Below are 14820 nucleotides of genomic sequence, written 5' to 3' on the forward strand. Positions count from 1 at the left end.
GTTTCACCGTGTTGGCCAGGCTGGTCTCGACCTCTTGACCTCAAGTGATCCACCCACCTCGGCCTCCCAAAGTGCTGGGATTACAGGCATAAGCCACCGTGCTCGGCCCTCGCTCTCTGTTTTTACAGAGACAGGGTCTTACTCTGTTGCCCAGGCTGGAGTGCAGTGGTATGCTCATAGCTCACTACAGCCTTGAACTCCTGGCCTCAAGCAATCCTCCCAAGTAGCTGGGACTATAAGCACGCACCACCACATCCAGATAATTTTAAAATAGTTTTTTGTAGCAATGGGGTCTTGTTATGTTACCCAGACTGGTCTCAAACTTATGGCCTCAAGAGATCCTTCCGCCTCTACCTCCCAAAGTGCTGGGATTACAGGCATGAGCCACTGCCCCGAGCCACTGCCCCTGGCTACACTTTCAACTCTCTTATGTAAATTACCTTGTTGAGATCCTGGCTGGGTGACTCAGGGCCCAGTTTCCTCATATGTGAAATGGGGGTGATGACAACAGCCCCCTCACAGTTCCAGACCTGACTGTGGTGGCCATGGGGGCCCGGTGGGTTGAGACCTTCTTCTACTGGCCAAGGGGAGGAGGGCAAGTGAGCCAGGAGCAGGGGCCAGAGGGCCGGAGCAGGGCAAGTGAGCAAGGCTCAAGTGATGGGTCAGTCAGAAGGGGTTAGAGGACTGACATGGTGTCTCACGCCTGTAATCCCAGCACTTTGGGAGGCCGAGGCAGGCGGATCACTTGACATCAGGAGTTCAAGACCAGCCCGGGCAACATGGTGAAACCCCCTATCTATTAAAAATATGAAAATTAGAGGCCGGGCGTGGTGGCTTACGCCTGTAATCCTAACACTGTGGGAGGCCGAGGTGGGTGGATCAGGAGGTCAGGAGTTTGAGACCATCCCAGCCAATGTGGTGAAACCCCGTCTCTACTAAAAATACAAAAATTAGCTGGGCATGGTGGCATGCACCTGTAATCCCAGCTACTCAGGAGGCTGAGGCAGGAGAATCGCTTGAACCCGGGAGGCAGAGGTTGCAGTGAGCCTAGATTATGCCACTGGACTCCAGCCTGGACTCCACTGGCAGCCTCACAGAGGGAGACTCTATCTCAAAAAAAAAAAAAAGAGAAAAAAAGAAATTAGCTGGGCCATGGAGGGTTCTTGGAGAGAGGAAGAGCTTGGTCTGAACGGATTCAGGTGCTCACAGGAAGAATAGACGGCCAGACCAACATAACAGCTGTCACAGATACAGGAAGAGATTTTATATCTCCCTGCAGTTGGTTTTGTTGCCTTTTCACACAACTCATGGGGAGAGGCAGCAGTGGGGTGAGGAGCTGGGAGGACAGGCCACCCCAGAGTTCCCCTTCCCAGGAATCAGGGAGCCCCCACCCCACCATGTCCCAGGACACACTCGGGCAGGGCTGCCAGGAGTATTTGTGTTTTGCCCTCTCTAGATGGGTGGAAATGGGGTGTGGCTGGGGAGGTGGTGGGGTGGCCAGGAGGGAAGCTGGGTCCCGGAGAGGCAGGACCTGTGAAGGCATCAGAGAAGGGGGTGCCCCCTCTGAGAAGGCACAGGGGTCTTGCTGTCTCCTTTCTCTATTTGAGTATCAAAGCCCTGCTCAAGCCCGAAGCTAAAGGGAAGGTCAAGGGTGTGGGGGCGTCAGGCTGTGGGTGGCTGGGTTTGGTCACAGCTGCGATTGCACTCCCGATAAGGACCCTCAAGGCTGAATGTCAGGCTGGCCAGGGTTGGGCAACATCCTGTTGGGGAAGTCTCTTCTAGTTATGGTTTTCGCTTTTCCAGCCCTGCCCTGACCCTAGTGGGAGAGTTATAGGCAGGGGAGCACATGCTGAATGCTCGCATTACCAGAAACAGAAATAATCCCCTTTAAATTTTCCCAAGAATAGGATATACACATGTAAAAACATAATAATTAAAGAACTTAGACCCAGCTGGGCACGATGGCTCATGCCTGTAAACCCAGCACTTTGGGAGGCTGAGGTGGGTGGATCACCTGAGGTCAGAAGTTCGAGACCAGCCTGGCCAACATGATGAAACGACATCTCTACTAAAAATACAAAAATTAGCCAGGCTTGGTGGCATATGCCTGTAATCCCAGCTACTTGGGAGGCTGAGGAAGGAGAACCACTTGAACCTGGGAGGCGGAGGTTGCAGTGAGCCAAGATTGAGCCACTGCACTCCACCGTGTGTGATGGGACCAGAGACTCCATTTCAAAAAAAAAAAAATTAGCCGGGCGTGGTGGCAGGTGCCTGTAATCCCAGCTACTCGGGAGGATGAGAATCACTTGAACCCGGGAGGCAGAGGTTGCAGTGAGCCGAGGTCGCACACCATTGCACTCCACCCTGGGCAACAAGAGCGAGACTCCGTCTCAAAAAAAAAAGAATTTATACCCTACCTCATAACCATACACAAAAAGTAACTAAATGAGGCCAGGTGCGGTAGCTCATGCCTGTAATCCCAGCACTTTGGGAGACTCAGGTGGGGGGATCATCAGAGGTCAGGAGTTTGAGACCAGCCTGGCCAACATGGCAAAACCCTGTCTGTACTAAAAATATTTAAAAAGTAGCCAGGCGTGGTGGCTCATGCCTGTGATCCCAGCTACTCGGGAGGCTGAGGCCTGAGAATCACTTGAACCAGGGAGGCGGAGGTTGCAATGAGCTGAGATTGCACCACTGCACTCCAGTCTGGGCGACAGAGCAAGACTCTGTCTCAGGAGAAAAAAAAGAAAAAGAAATCTTTGAGACCATGGGTTAGGCAAAGGTTTCTTACCTATGTCACCAAAACCACAATCCATAAAAGAAAAAAATAATGAGCGAATTGAACTTCATCACAATGAAAACTTTTGCTCTTCAAAAGACATAAAGAAAATAAAAAGACAAGCCGCCAACTAGGAGGAAATATTTTCAAATCATTTTTCTGAAAGAATGTGTATCCAGAATATATAAAGAACTCTTAAAATAAAAACTCTTTATATAAGAATATATACGGAACTCAACAATAAGAAGGAAAAAAAATCCCAGTTTAAAAATGGGCAAAAGATTTGAACAGATGCTTCACCAAAGAGGACATTTAGATGGTAAATATGCATATGAAAAGATGCTCAACAGCATTAGTTGTTACAGAAATGCAAATTAAAACCACAAGGAGATACCATTTCATACATCTATTAGAAGAGCTAAGATTTATTTTTTATTTTTGAGACGGAGTCTCACTCTGTCACCCAGGCTGGAGTGCAGTGGTGCAATCATAGCTCACTGCAGCCTCGACCTCCTGGGTCAAGCGATCCTCCCACCTTAGCCTCCCAAGTCACTAGGACTACAAGTGGACACCACCACACCTGGCTAAGTTGTGTTTTGGGGTTTCTTTTTTTTGAGACAGGGTCTATTTCTGTCACACAGGCTGGAGTGCAATGGTGCGATCACAGCTCACTGCAGCCTTGAACTCCTGGGCTCAAGTGATCCTTCCACCTCAGCCTCCCAAGTAGCTGGGAACCACAGGCATGCGCCACTCTGCCTGATTAATTTTTTGTTTGTTTGAGACAGTCTCGTTCTGTTGCCCAGCTGGAATTCAGTGGCACAATGTCAGCTCACTGTAACCTCCGCCTCCTGGGTTCAAGTGATCCTCCTGCCTCAGCCTACAGAGTAGCTGGGATTACAGGCATGTACCACCACACCCAGCTTTTTTTTTTTTTTTTTTTTTTTGTATTTTTAGTAGAGACTAGGTTTTGCCATGTTGGCCAGGCTGGTCTTGAACTCCTGGCCTTAAGTGATGCGCCCATCTCAGCCTCCCAAGGTGCTGAGAATTTTTTTGTATTTTTTATAGAGACAGAGTTTGGCCATGTTGCCTAAGCTGGTCTCAAACTCCTGAGCTCAAGTGATCCTCCTCCCTCAGGCTTCCAAAGTGTTGGGATTACAGGCACAAGCCACTGTGCCTGGCCTCAAGTGAACTCTTTTCTTTCTTTTTTTTTTTTTTGAGACAGAGTTTTGCTTTTGTTGCCCAGGCTGGAGTGGAGTGCAGTGGCATGATCTCCGCTCACTGCAACCTCCGCCTCCCGGGTTCAAGCGATTCTCCTGCCTCAGCCTCCCGAGTAGCTGGGATTACAGGCATGCACCACCACGCCCGGCTAACTTTGTATTTTTATTTATTTTATTTTATTTATTTATTTTTTTGAGATGGAGTCTCGCTCTGTTGCCAGGCTAGAGTGCTGTGGCGTGATCTCGGCTCACTGCAACCTCCAACTCCCTGGTTCAAGGGATTCTCCTGCCTCTGCCTCCCAAGTAGCTGGGATTACAGGCATGCGCCACCATGCCTGGCTAATTTTTGTATTTTTAGTACAGATGGGGTTTCACTATGTTGGCCAGGATGGTCTCGATCTCCTGACCTCGTGATCCACCCGCCTTGGCCTCCCAAAGTGCTGGGATTACAGGCGTGAGCCACTGTGCCTGGCCAATTTTGTATTTTTAGTAGAGACAGGGTTTCTCCATGTTGGTCAGGCTGGTCTTGAACTCCCGACCTCAGGTTATCTGCCCGCCTTGGCCTCCCAAGAGCACTGGGATTACAGGCATGAGCCACCGCACCTGGCCCCAAGTAAACTCTTTAAATCATCTTTTATGCTTCAGCTTCTTCCTTTTTTTTTTTTTTTTTGAGACGAAGTCTCGCTCTGTCGCCCAGGCTGGAGTGTGGAGTGCAGTGGTGCTATCTCGGCTCACTGCAACCTCCGCCTCCCGGGTTCACGTCATTCTCCTGCCTCAGCCTCCTGAGTAGCTGGGACTACAGGCACCCGCCACCACGCCCAGCTAATTTTTTGTATTTTTAGTAGAGACGGGGTTTCACATTTAGCCAGGATGGTCTCGATCTCCTGACCTGGTGATCCGCCCACGTCAGCCTCCCAAAGTGCTGGGATTACAGGCTTGAGCCACTGCACCCAGCCCAGCCTCTTCCTTTTACGTTGACAAATTCAAGTGTCCATCAACAGATGAATGGACAAACAACTGTGGTCTTCCCATGCAAGGAAACACTGGTTAGCAATAGAAAGCAACAAACTTGATAAACACAGCAACATGGATAAACCTAAAAAAATCATGCCGAGTGAAAGAAGCCAGACCCAAAATATTACATATTGTACAATTCCATTTATATGAAATTTCTAGAAAAGGCAGAGCTCTAGAGACAGAAAGCAGATTAGTGATTACCTGGAGCTGAGGCTGGGAGTGAGGATGGATTGCAAATGTGGGGATTTGGGGGGAAATCAAAGTGTTCTCAAACACTGTATTGTAGTAATACTTGCACAACTAGGTGAGTTTACTAAAGTCATCCAACTGCAGGTTTGTAATGGGCGAATTATAGGCTATATAAGTTATTCTTCAATAAGGCTATAAAAATGTTGCCCTAGGCCAGGCGTGGTGGCTCACGCCTGTAATCCCAGCACTTTGGGAGGCCGAGGTGGGCGGATCACAAGGTCAGGCGATCGAGACCATCCTGGCTAACATGGTGAAACCCCGTCTCTACTAAAAATACAAAAAAATTAGCCGGGCGTGGTGGAGGGCACCTGTAGTCCCAGGTACCTGGGAGGCTGAGGCAGGAGAATGACGTGAACCCTGGAGGCAGAGCTTGCAGTGAGCCAAGATCACGCCACTGCACTCCAGCCTGGGTGACAGAGCGAGACTCCGTCTCAAAAAAAAAAAAATGTTGCCCTAAAAATTCGGCTATGGGCTTGTCACCATCCGATCTATTGATTCAACAAGTCCCTACAGTCCCCAACCCTTTTCTGAGCTCTGGAGGCATAGCAGGAAATAAAACAGACAAAAATCCTGGGGCTGACATTCTCACGGGGAGACAGACAGGGAGCAAGATCAAGAACTAAAATCTAGCAGGGTGGGCTGGGTGCAGTGCTCACACCTGTAATCCCAGCACTTTGGGAGGCTGAGGCAGACAGATCACTTGAGCTCAGTTCATAACCAGCCTGGCCAACATGGTGAAACCCCATCTCTACTAAAAAAACAAAAATTAGCTGAGTGTGGTGGCGCATGCCTGTAATCCCAGCTACTCGGGAGGATGAGGCAGGAGAATTGCTTGAACCCGGGAGGCAGAGGTTGCAGTGAGCCAAGATTGCGCCACTGCACTCGTCTGGGTGACAGAGTGAGACTCCATCTCAAAATAAAAAAAGAAAAGAAAAGAAATCTAGCAGGGTGGTCAGGCGCGGTGACTCAGGCCTATAATCTCAGCACTTTGGGAAGCTGAGGCAGGAAGATCACTTGAGACCAGGAGTTTGTGACCAGTCTGGGCAACATAGCAAGACCCTTATCTCTACAAAAAATAAAATAAACAAAATTAGCCAAGTGTGGTGGTGCGCATTTGTAGTCCCAGCTACTCAGGAGGCTGAGGCAGGAGGATCACTTGAACCCAGGAGGTTGAGGCTGCAGTGAGCCGAGATTGCACCACTGCACTCCAGCCTGGGTAACAGAGTGAAACCCTGTCTCAAAATGTTCAGCACTGTCCTGGTCTGTAGATAGAAACCAAAACAAACAAATAAATTTATGTATTCATTTAATTAAATAAACCAAATTAGCCTGGCATGGTAGTGCAGACCTGTAGTCCCAGCTGCTCAGGAGGGTGAGGCAGGAGGATTGCTTGAGCCCAGGAGCTGGAGGCTACAGTGAGCTATGATCGCACCACTGAACCCCAGCCTGACAGAGCAAGACCCTGTTTCAAAATAAAAAGAGAAAAGAGAAATAAAGAACTAATATATACATCTCTTTAAAAGCAAACGAACAAAAGACTTGGGCCAAGCACGGTGGCTCACACCTGTAATCCCAGGACTTTGGGAGGCCAAGGCGTGCAGATCATCTGAGGTCAGGAGTTTGAGACCAGCCTGGCCAACATGGTGAAACCTTGTCTCCACTAAAAATACAAAAATTACAGCCGGGCGCGGTGGCTCACGCCTGTAATCCCAGCACTTTGGGAGGCCGAGGCAGGTGGATCACGAGGTCAGGAGATCGAGACCATCCTGGCTAACACGATGAAACCCTGTCTCTACTAAAAATAAAAAAAATTAGCTGGGCATGGTGGTGGGCGCCTGTAGTCCCAGCTACTCGGGAGGCTGAGGCAGGAGAATGGCGAGAACCGGGGAGGCGAAGCTTGCAGTGAGTCGAGGTCACACCACTGCACTCTGGCCTGGGCAACAGAGCAAGACTCTGTCTCAAAAAAAAAAAAAAAAATACAAAAATTACCTGGGTGTGGCGGTGTGTGCCTGTAATCCCAGCTACTCAGGAGGCTGAGGCAGGAGAATCACTTGAACCTGAGAGGCAGAGGCTGCAGCCAGCTGAGATTGTGCCACTGCACTCCAGCCTGGGTGACAGAATGAGACTCTGTCTCAAAAAAAAAAAAAAAAATACCGAAGGGGGCGAGAGAAAGCCATGTGGGGATCTGGAGGAGAAGGTGGTGCCACAAGTGGAGAGGGAACTGCTGTGCAAAGCCCCTAAGGTAGGAGCATGCCCCAAATGGCAAGGAAGCTGGCCTGGCTGAAGGGAATGAGCAAAGGGGAGAGAAGGAGGAGTTGAGGGCAGGTAAGTGCTGAGCAGATCCTGCAGGGCCCTGTGGGACACAAGAGGGAATCTGGCTTTTGCACTGAGTGAGGTGGGAGCCCTGGAGGGTCCTTGAGTAGAGGAGGGACGTGCCCTGACAGAAAAGCATGGAGCGGGCAAGCAAGGGCAGGAGCCAGGAGACCAGGGCAGAGGAGCCTGCACTGGGCTAAGGGGAAGTTGATGGGGCCGGACCAGGTAGGGGCCATGGAGGAGGTGAAAAGTGGGTAGACGCTGGATAGATTTTGAAAATAGAGCCCTCGGGATTTGCTGATACAATAGAGAGAGACAGAAAGGGACAGGGGCAGAGATGGAGGCCAGGCATGGTGTCTCACGCCTGTAATCCCAGTACTTTCTGGGGCAGAGGCAGGAGGGTCACTGAAGCCTAGGAGTTCAAGACCAGCCTGGGCAACAAAGTGAGACCTGAGAAGGAGAAGAAGGAAGGAAGGAAGGAAGGAAGGAAGAAAAGGAGGGAGGGAGGGGAGGAAGGAGAAAGAAAGGGAGGAGAGAGAGAGATAGAGGAAAGAAAGAAGGAAGGAGAAGAAAGAGAGAGAGAGGGAAGGAAGGAAGGAGAGATAGAGAACGAAGAAAGAGAAGAAAGAAGGAAGGAAACAGAAAGAGAGATAGAAGAAAATAAAACAGAGATAGAGACATGGAGGACTCCAAGTATTTTGCCCCGAGCATCTGGGCCAAAAGAAAGGAAACAAGGTGGTCGGGCGCGGTGGCTCACGCCTGTAATCCCAGCCCTTTGGGAGGCCAAGGTGGGCGGATCACCAGGTCAGGAGATTGAGACCATCCTGGCTAACACGGTGAAACCCCATCTCTACTAAAAATACAAAAAATTAGCCGGGCGTGGTGGCACGCGCCTGTAGTCCCAGCTACTCGGGAGGCTGAGGCAGGAGAATGGCGTGAACCCGGGAGGCGGAGCTTGCAGTGAGCGGAGATCACACCACTGCACTCCAGCCTGGGCGACAGAGCAAGACTCCGTCTCAAAAAAAAAAAAACAAAAAACAAACAAACAAAAAAAAAACAAAGAAAGGAAACAAGGCTCAGAGAGGTCCAAGGAGTTGCCCTGGCGGTCCGGGGCCACAGTGGCCCTCATCTGCAGCTGAGATGTGTCCCCAGTCTAAGGCCACTCAGAGCCAGGCACCTTCTCCCGCTGCCTCCCAATCCCCGCCCCCCGCTTGCGTCCCAGCACCCTCACCCCGCCCCCGGGCCCCTTTGTCCTCCTCTTGGTCTTATTTCCAGAATTTCTCCTCCCTAGGGAATCCAGTCCATGTGCTTTTGATTCCTTTGTCCTGAACTCATGCGGCATGAGCACCCCTGAAGCCTTATGTGGGAAAATCTGGAGGCTGGGGGTGGGGAGGGGGTCACATTCCTCCCGGGGGTGCAGAGCTATGTCGGCATCTCCAGGGCCCCCCAGCAGCAGGGAAGCATCCTCCCAGGCCAGGCCAGACCGGACGCTGCCCAACACAGGCTTTCTTTGGGGCTTGGCCGGCGCCCGACTACAGCCCCGGCTCCAGCTGCCCTGCCCGTCCCCCGCCCCCACGCCTCCCGTCCCAACCTCCCACACGTTTCCTCCTAGAAGCCCAGACCCGTGGGACTTGGCCTCCCCCGCGCCTTCCGTCTCTACTCAGCTCTGCAGCTCCTGTAGGCCTCCTCCCCGGGTGATCACAGAGGGACGAGCTCACCTTAGCGGGACAGGCAGGGCATGGGCGTGGCCAGAGCCTCGGGCAGGCATCCCACCCTCCCTCGTGTCTGTCTCATCCGCTGGCCTCTGTACCCTCTCCTCCTCCCCACCCCTGCTCGTGGCCCCTCCTGCCTCTCCATCTCAAAGTCCCCAGAGGAGTCTCCTTAATCACCTGCTTTTGACTGAATCCTGACCACCTGGACCCTGATCTAGCTACTGAGGAGATAAGGTAACCAACACTTAAAAGCTAACCTTCAGGCATTCTGGGAGGCTGAGACGGACAGATCACTTGAGGTCAGGAGTTCAAGATCAGCCTGGCCAACAAGGTGAAACCTCGTCTCTACTAAAAAGACAAAAAAATTAGCTGGGCGCAGTGGCGGATGCCTGTAATCCCAGCTACTGGGGAGGCTGAGGCAGGAGAATCACTTGAACTTGGGAAGTGGAGATTGCAGTGAGCTGAGATCGTGCCACTGCACTCCAGCCTGGGCAACAAAGCAAGACTCCGTCTCAAAAAATAAAAATTAGCTGGGTGTAGGGCCGGGCGCAGTGGCTCAAGCCTGTAATCCCAGCACTTTGGGAGGCTAAGGCAGGCGGATCACCTGAGGTCAGAAGTTCAAGACCAGCCTGGCCAACATGGTGAAACCCCTTCTCTACTAACAATACAAAAAAAATTAGCCGGGCGTGGTGGCGCATGCCTGTAATTCCAGCTACTCGGGAGGCTGAGACAGGAGAATCACCTGGACCCGGGAGGCAGAGATTGTAGCGAGCCGAGGTCCTGCCATTGCACTCCAGTCTAAGCAACAAGAGCAAAACTCCATCTCAAAAAGAAAAAAAATTAGGAATATTAGAAGAGAGGAGGTGAGGCAGACAGGCTCCAAGACTCCTCCATGATTCCCACCTCCTGATGTCTGCACTCTGTGTGATCCCTTGAGTGTGAGCTGGACCCAATAACTTGCTTCTAACAATAGACTAGGACAATGTATGCCAGGAGCAGTGGCTCACGCCCATAATCTCAGCACTTTGGGAGGCTGAGACAGAGGGATCACCTGAGCCCAGGAGTTCAAGACCAGTCTGGGCAACATAGCAAGACCCCATCTCTATAAAAATTAAAGCATTAGCCAGGTGTGGTGGTGCACACCTGTAGTCCCAGCTACTCAGGAGGCTGAGGTGGGAGGATTGCTTGTGCTCAGGAAGTCAAGGCTGCAGTGAGCTATGACTGTGCCACTGCACTGCAGCCTGGGTGACAGAGCGAGACTATGTCTCTCTCATATATATATATATATATATATATATATATATATTTTTTTTTTTTTTTTTTTTTTTTTTTTTGAGATGGAGTCTTCATTCTGTTGCCCAGGCTGGAGTGCAGTGCAGTGGTGTGATCTCTGCTCACTCCAACCTCTGCCTCCTGGGTTCAAGTGATTCTCGTGCCTCAGCCTCTCAAGTAGCTGGAATTACAGGCATACAGTATCACGACCTGCTAATTTTTTGTACTTTTAATAGAGACGGGGTTTCACCATGTTGGCCAGGCTGGTCTCGAACTCCTGGCCTCAAGCAATCCACCTGCATCGGCTTCCCAAAGTGTTGGGATTACAGGCGTGAGCCACCGTGCCTGACCTATGTGTATATGTATACATAGATAGATAGATAGATAGATAGATAGATTTAATTTACTATTTTATTCATCATGGTTTTGCATTAATCTTGACTTTTACAAAATATCACAATAAAATAATATTTATGAGTTCAGGACAAAGTTCTTGAGTTCTTGAGTTCTTTGACACCCCCTGAAATTTTGTTCCCAAGTCAAGCATCCACCCTGCCTCTCATTCCAGCCCTAGAGCTTAATGATATGAGACCATCGTCATGCACAAGAGAGGACTGGATGAGTGACATCTACAGATTCTGCTGCCACATTGGACGCAAGGCAGGTTCAGTTCTGCTGCAGTAATAAGCCAGGATAAAAAAATGAGCCAGGCGTGGTGGCACACACCTGTAGTCCCAGCTACTTTAAGCCCCAGATCTCAGGAGCTTAAAACATCAGAGGTTTTACTTTTCACTCAGCCAGCATCTGGCATGTTGCCCGTTGCCAAGGCAGAAGGAAAAGAACATATAGCATGCTCTGCAGCAGCTCTTAAAGCCTCTGCCCAGAAGTGACACAAGTCAAACCTGCTCACATGCCATTGGTCAGAGCAAGTCACGTGGCCACACAAGTGGGTGGAGCAATGCCTTCCTACCTTGTACCTGGAGGGAGAAAGAGCTGGAATATTGGTGAATGGCTCAGTGATCATAGCAGCGTCCCTGGGTGAGGTCCAGAGGGCAGCTGGATGTCTGGAGGTAGACAGGGAGGTCCAGGTGGAGACATGTAAGAGGCTTTGGGATATAATTATATTGACTTCTTGGAGGGCCTGATCACCCCCTACTATGGAGGACACATGGGGGTCACCTGCCAGGACCCACAGGATGGGATTCCTGCCCCAGTCTCCTCTGAACCCTCCGGCCCTGGATTTTTTTTTTTTTTTTTTTTTTTGAGACAGGATCTCGTCGAAGTACAGTGGTGCAACCATATAGTTCACTGCAGCCTCAACCTCCTGGGCTCAAGCAATCCTCCTGCCTCAGCCTCCCGAGTAGCTGGGACCAGAGGCATGTGCCATCAGGCCTGGGTAATTTTTAAACTTTTTTTGTAGAGATGGGGGTGTGGGTCTCGCCATGTTGCCCTAGCTGGTCTCGAACTCCTGGCCTTAAGCGATCCTCCTGCCTCGGCCTGCCAAAGCGAGCCACTGCACCTGTCCTTCAGCCTGGATAAAATTTGTGGTGAAATACACATGACATGAAATGTTCTATCTTAACCATTTTAAGTGTACGTTCAGTTACATTAAGAAAATTCTCAGGCCGGGCGTGGTGGCTCATGCCTGTAATCCCAGCACTTTGGGAGGCGGAGACGGGCAGATCACTTGAAGTCAGAAGTTCAAGACCAGCCTGACCAATATGGTGAAACCCCGTTTCTCCTAAAAATACAAAAATTGGCCAGGCATGGTGGTGTGCACCTGTAGTCCCAGCTACTGGAAGGCTGAGACAGGAGAATCACTTGAACCCGGGAGACAGAGGTTGCAGAGAGCCAAGATTGAGCCACTGCACTCCGGCCTGGGCAACAGAGTAAGACTCAGTCTCAAAAAGAAAAGAAAATTCTCAGCCGGGCACAGTGGCTCACACCTGTAATCCCAGCACTTTGGGAGGTTGAGGTGGGCAGATCATCTGAGATCAGGAGTTTGAGACCAGCCTGGCCGTCATGGTGACACCCTGGCTGTACTAAAAATACAAAAATTAGCCAGGAGTGGTTGTGCACACCTGTAATCCCAGCTACTTGGGAGGCTGAGGCACGAGAATCACTTGAACCCAGGAGGCGGAGGTTGCAGTGAGCAGAGATTGTGCCGCTGCACTGCGGCCTGGGCAACAGAGTGAGACCCTGTCTCAAAACAAAACAAAAACCAGAAAAAAAAAATTCTCATAGTTGTTACCAACACCATCATGCATCTCCAGAACTTTTTCATCTTGCAAAACTAAAACTGTATCCACAAAACAACTCCCCGTTCCTCCTCCCTCCAGTTCCTGGAAACCACAATTCTACTTTCTGTTTCTATGAATTTGATGAGTTTAGTTACTTCCTGTAAATGTGATCATACAGTATTTGTTCTTTTGGGGCAGGTTTATTTCACTTAGCATAATGCCCTCAAGGTGCATTCATGTTATATGTACGAGAATTTCCTTCCTCTTTAAGGCTGAATAATATTCCACTGTATAGATAGACCACATTTTGTTTACCCATTCATCTATCCATGGAAACTGGTTGCTTTCAACTTTTGGCTATTTTAACTAATGCTTCTGTGAACATAGGTGCACAGATGTCTCTTTGAACTTTGCTTTCAATTTGGGTGTATACGCAGAAGTAGAATTGATGGATCATATGACAATTCTATGTTTATTTATTTATTTATTTATTTTTTGAGATGGAGTCTTGCTCTGTCACCCAGGCTGGAGTGCAGTGGTGCGATCTCCGCTCACTGCAACCTCCACCTCCTGGGTTCAAGCGATTCTCCTGCCTCAGCCTCTCAAGTAGCTGGGATTAGAGACACCTGCCGCCACACCTGGCTAATCTTTGTATTATTAGTAGAGATGGGGTTTCACCATGTTGGCCAGGGTGGTCTCAAACTCCTGACCTCAAATGATCCACCCACCTTGGCCTCTTAAAGTGCTGGGATTACAGGCATGAGCCACCACGCCTGGCCTCTATGTTTAATTTTTTTAGGACTCTCCAAACTGTTTTCCACAGTGGCTGCACCATTTTACATTGTCACCAGCAGCCCACAACGGTTTCAATTTATGGGGTTTTGTTTTGTTTTGCTTTTTTTTTTTTTGGACAGAGTCTCACTCTGTTGCCCAGGCTGGAGTGCAGTGGTGCAATCACAGATCACAGCTTAGTGCAGCTTCGACCTCCTGGGCTCAAGCAATTCTCCTGCCTCAGCCTCCCAAGTAGCTGGAACTGCAGGCACTTACTGCCATGCCTGGCTAATTTTTTTTGTCTTTTTTATAGAGACTGGGTTTTGTCACGTTGCCCAGGCAGGTCTCGAACTCCTGAGCTCAAGCGATCCTCCTGCCTCGGCCTCTCAAAATGCTGGGATTACAGGCATGAGCCATCATGCCCGGATTGCTTTGCTTTTAGGGACAGGGTCTCTCTCTGTTGCCCAGGCTGGAGTGCAATGGTGCGATCATAGCTCACTGCAGCCTTGACCTCCTGGGATCAAGCAAACCTCTTGCCTCGGCCTCCCAAGTAGTTGGGACTACAGGTGCATGCCACCATGCTCAGCTAATTTTTAAATATTTTTAGAAATGAAGTCTTCCTTTGTTGCCCAGGCTGGTCTTGAACTCCTGGCCCAAGTGATCCTCTCTCCTTGGCCTCCCAAAGCATTGGGATAACAGTTATGAGCCACCACTTCTAACCTATTTTCTGTTTTTTTGATAGTAGCCACCCTAATGGGTGTTAGGTAGTATCTCAATGTGGTTTTTATTTGTTTATTCATTTATTTATAGAGATGGAGTCTTGCTATGTTGCCCAGGCTGGTCTCAAACTCCTGGCCTCAAGTGATCCCCCCACCTCGGCCTCCCAAAGTGCTGGAATTACAGGTGTGAGCCACCGCACCTGGCCTGTGGTTTTGATTTGCATTTCCCTAATGATTGGTGACTTTGAGCATCTTTTCATAGGCCTATTGGACATTTGTCTGGCCTGGAATTTTAACGACTCTGTTTCAAAGGAAGCACAGAGCGTGGATGTCAATCTTCTTGCCAATGTCAGGGCCACCTAACCTCGTGGATAGCAGGCAGCCCAGAGCTGGCTCCTCGAGCCGGACAGAAGCTAGGCATGAGAGGCTGTCGTGGGAGCAACAATTCCACTAGGGGAATGCCAGATTGCCACTGAACTTTGTCACTAAGACCCACACCAAAGGCCCCAGAAAGCCCCAGTGACACCTTTG

At 50.0% G+C, this 14820-nt stretch overlaps 1 long non-coding RNA gene across 5 annotated transcripts in view; it reads right to left on the bottom strand.

The window, feature by feature from the left end:
- Positions 1 to 9379, bottom strand: part of LOC112130229 (uncharacterized) — a 103807-nt gene extending 94428 nt beyond the window's left edge. For 4 of the 5 annotated variants that reach the window (XR_010138422.1, XR_008516177.2, XR_010138421.1 and 1 more), the window contains exon 1: positions 9198 to 9287. This is a non-coding gene — a long non-coding RNA (uncharacterized LOC112130229). The other variant, XR_010138423.1, reaches the window with a different exon arrangement.
- Between the last annotated feature and the right edge of the window lie 5441 nt (positions 9380 to 14820).

Source organism: Pongo abelii, chromosome 20 (genome assembly GCF_028885655.2).
Source record: "Pongo abelii isolate AG06213 chromosome 20, NHGRI_mPonAbe1-v2.0_pri, whole genome shotgun sequence".
In the NCBI taxonomy this organism is placed as follows: Eukaryota; Metazoa; Chordata; class Mammalia; order Primates; family Hominidae; genus Pongo; species Pongo abelii.